Genomic DNA, 4,547 nt, shown 5'->3' on the forward strand with positions numbered 1-4,547 from the left:
AGACTCTCTACGTTTAAAACGGCTTAAAGCTCCTAAACCAAAATTTAACTCAAACAAAACGGGATTCTCAGTTCTTTCCTGTGTCCAGTTGCATACTTAATACAAACATTATATTACTAGTATATAGGAAAGTACTGGTCTTGTGTCGAGCTGTCTTCCTGTTCCGCCAGATAGTTAATCACAATCAATTACAACTCCAGGTGTAAATCAGCGACTGATTAGAGGTCGAAAAGCTGGTAGAAGCTCTGGACCTCAAGAACAGAACTGAAACCAGCAGAAAAGGAGACGGATGGTATTCCACGCTTTAGTTCACCATGTCTCCAAGTTTAGTTTTTGTTTTTCCCCAACGTATCAGTGGCCTTGATCCCTACTAACTTTGTGTGAGTAACTCTTTTGTCAGTAAAATCAGCACTTACTGTTCAGCCCTGCTGTGGTGAAGTCATATTAATTGAATGTATTATGGAAAATGTCTGTTTGTGTTTTCTTTAAAGAATGTCCTCTTTTAATTATGTGCAACACGTGGTTTGAAGCCCCTCTTTGAATTGTTGATGAGTTCTGATGCAACAAATCTCAGTATTGCTAGTCAGAGACGACCCCCCAACCCACCCCCCCCCCTGCAGCTCGGCTACGTCACCACGCTATGCGTAAAGTCTGCTGACTCAATGACGTGCAAACTCTCTGACGTCCTTCTTTTTCCCCCCTGAACGGCTGTGATTTAGGACTTCCCTCCTCGATCCCCCACAATCCCCCTCCTCCTCTGTCCCGTCTTCTGCCGGCGGCGAGTCAGTGAGTTGCAGAGTGAAAAGAAAGGTTTCCCTGTACCCCCCCCCCCCTCTGTGCCCCAACAGAGCAGCTCAGAAGGGAGACTGAGAGGAGGGAGGGCTTAGCATTCATTCACTCCCCTCTGAGGCAGAATATCCTGCCTGGTGTCATGGCTGCTTTAAGGTGACCTTCTCTAGTGACCTTCACATGAGTCGTCGATTCAGTGTCCCTACTGACAGACTGCTGACACACAAACCTAATAAAGCCTCGTCATTGCATTACTGTTATATAACCAGTTAATCGATGCTGAGGCAAAGAAAAGTGCCCATTTGAGGATAATTCAAAGTCAAACTCGGGAGTTATAACCTGTGAAATGTGACTGTAATTTTAGTTTTTAAACGTGCAGTTTTATAACATTTTATTGAAGTGTCTTTGTGTTTTGGCAGTTAACTGAAAAAAAAAAACGATAATGAAAGGACGTGTTGCTGTGAAGATCCGTGGAAGTGAGTCAGCAGTGTTTATTTTCAGTTTAACACACACAAATGAAAACAGGAATATTAGTTGACATTTCAGATGTGATACCTGGATAGAAAACGACAGAAAATATGTATAAAAAGCAATAAAAAGCAATACATCTGCACCTTAACTGACTTAAGTCATAGAGGTAAACACCTATAAATCAGCAGCTCCATCACTTTTCTCATTCATTGAAGCAAACCCCTCATGCCAAGGACGTTATAGTACCATATGTTGTTTATTATTTAGTTAGTAGGCTATCTTAAAATAGATTTCAGTGAATTGTTGTAGAAATTTGACAGTAATCCACCAGTTAGGTTATGAGATGTTTACAAGCTCATGTATACGAGTCGTTTTTTCTGAGGAACTCGAATTTGCTCAGTAAATTTAACTTCATAGCAGACTTTAGTATTTTTGTGAAAGGTCAGGGAGGTCACCGAAATCATGAGGAATCTTTCTTTTGTGGAAATCAGGTCAATCGTTTTTGGGATATTTTGTCTGAGCTGAAGTGTTGTTTTGGCGTGACACAGTGTCAAAGAAAAGGTCAAATTAGTCAGTTAAATATCTTAACGTGCGGCTGCAGCTGGGTTAAAGAAAAATCCAGTGAATTATTCATTATCAAATGACAACATGTTGGAATGTCTCCTCATAACTTGAGTCACAAACAAAACAGATAAATGAAAGTTATCATTCAAACATTCACTCAAACGGTCTAAAAGTTCACAGTCAGACGTGAATGTTGCTTTGCGGCGATGAGGCCCCTCAAACTTGTGAACTTCCTGCTCATCATATTATCATGCTCCAATAATCCCTTTTATTCCCACTGCACACATGCTGTGTTCTGGGGCCAGAGAGAGGAAGGAGACTGGAATCCAGCAGGAGATCCACACACACACACACACACACTCGTACATACGTGTGTCAACTGGCATAAAAACGGGGGGGTGGATAAAGTAAAGAGAACTATCTAACAACACAGCAGCGCTTCAAAAAAAGACCAATTAGTTGAAGCTCGTTCGGTTTTTAGAGAGTGTATCAGTGTATCTCAGCCTGTCTGCTTGTTCCTCTTTACTGATTTGTTTTTCCTGCATTTCACTTTGTTTGTCATGATGATTTGTGAGCAGCTTCTGTGAGCGTGGTGTGCAGTAAAAAAACAAAAAAAAACAACAAAACAAAGCCTGAAAGTGTTTCCTTTACAGGTCAAAGGGTAAAGCAACACAAACTGCACCATTCTGCTACTTTTCTGCTTTGTTTTGAGTCATTTTTCAAACTTTATGTGTATAGTTTAAATTAATCAGAATGTAAATATAATTTCAGATTGAATATCTGGCTATTTCAAAACTTGAAATGTTCATTCTTTCTGTCGTTGTCGACTGCTTGTGTGTTGTATTTTAATTTCTTGTCTTGAAATGTTTTAATCCTGGTGTGCTGCTGTAAAGCACCTTGTAACATTGATTTTTCCTGATCAGCTGATCATCTACGGCAACTTCCAGTAAATAGACAGCAGGTGGCGGCATTTAACAGAGAATACCACCAATCTGAATATGGATTTAAAGGCGCACTTCAGTGACACTTGAGTCATTTCAGCTGGGGCTTTGAGACTACAAATTTATTACAAAAACTCTATTGCAAACTATGGACGTCAAGTTTGAAAGACGTGGGCACATTACCAGTCAGGGGGGGTCTAATGAAAGATGCACATGAGAGGCTGCACACACATTATAATCATTACTGTTTATTGTTTTATTTGTTTATGTATTTATTAGGAGAATCCAAAGGAATTAGTAGAGCAGACTTGTGGAGGAAAGTACAGAGAATATATTTCACTTTTGTGGTTTAAGTAGATTAAGAAGAATCTATGAACAAACACAGTGTTTGTTTTACGTTGTCTGTGTGGATGAACTGATTGTAAACTAACTGTGGTTGGTCTTTGTAGGTGGATGATCCTCTGCAGTCCGTTCATCAGGACACTTGTAGTAAGTGCCTCTCCAACAGTCACGGACCTAGCTTTGGTCTCTCTTCCTCATTGCTTTGAGTTACCTAATCGATTTTGAACGTCATTTCTTATTTCAACTCTTTTTATTTTCTTGTATTTGTTGTTTATTTTGTCCCATAACTCCACCTAAACCTTCCAAACTGCATCTTCTCTGGTAGAATATGTTTCTACGCTGGTTAAATTTAACCTCCGCTTTGCCAGTCCTTACATGTGGCTCAGGATGTTGGTGTGCACTGATGTGTCTTTCTTAATACTACCACTAGGGGTCGCCAAAAAGTGAAAAAGAAATTCTAAACCCCACACTTGACGGCTGTAAGGAGGACATGTAATACACATTTTGAGAGTTTATGTGTTTTATTAAAGAATATATAGTAAAATTAAACACCAGTGTCCTCTAAACAGAGGGGAGGAGGGAGGGGGGGGGCTTTTCCAGTGAAGCCACATGGGAACAACTGCAGGTCATCTGGGCAAAGAGCTCAAGGCTTGCTACCTCTGTTGAGTTCACTGTTTCACCATCTCGGCTTCATAAGATGTTTTTTCCTCTGTGTCTTCTCGTCATTTTGTTTATTTAAATAGACTTGAGTGAACAGAAATAGCTGCAGGGGCTCTTGTACAGTAAGAATTGGGGGGTATCACCGTATCGGAGGACTAGCTGTTAAAAATAGCCTGACTGCTGCCCACAAGTGTTGAGCCAAGGAGGACAGGCCGTCTCAGGCTGTCTCGAGAAACCTAAAAAGGTCTCATAAGGCTTTCAGTGTTGGGATTTGCCAGCAAATTATCTCAAAATGTCTTTCTGGCTCTCGGCTGAATGAATATTTGTAAAATCTAAAGGTTATTAATCTTGTTAGAAAAGGAAATCAGTCTTCTTGCCAATAATGGGAAGACTGGCAATATGCCATTTTGAAATTAATTTAAGGACTTCTGAAATGAGTTATTGTTGTGTGGAAACGGTATTTCATTTTAGAAATCTAGCCTCCTTAAGCGCTCTACCGACTTTCATCGTTTTCTGTTAACTTTTCACTAAAAGTCTCAAAAGAAATCCTTAAATTGAGTAAATGCAGTGGATGAAACATGCCTCTAAATTATTCAATAAAATTGCAGGTGTGGATGCACACTCTTCATCTCCAAAGTGCAGAATGAGAACAAAATTTGGGGGTAAATGCTATATATAGTCTTAAGTGCGTCCATACATGGGGTGGAAGGGGGACAGCATTCCTCCTGTGAGAGGGTAATATTTTTGTTACCATCAGCAAGTGCTTCCCAAGCGGCATCA

Source organism: Enoplosus armatus, chromosome 2 (genome assembly GCF_043641665.1).
Source record: "Enoplosus armatus isolate fEnoArm2 chromosome 2, fEnoArm2.hap1, whole genome shotgun sequence".
Taxonomy (NCBI): Eukaryota; Metazoa; Chordata; class Actinopteri; order Centrarchiformes; family Enoplosidae; genus Enoplosus; species Enoplosus armatus.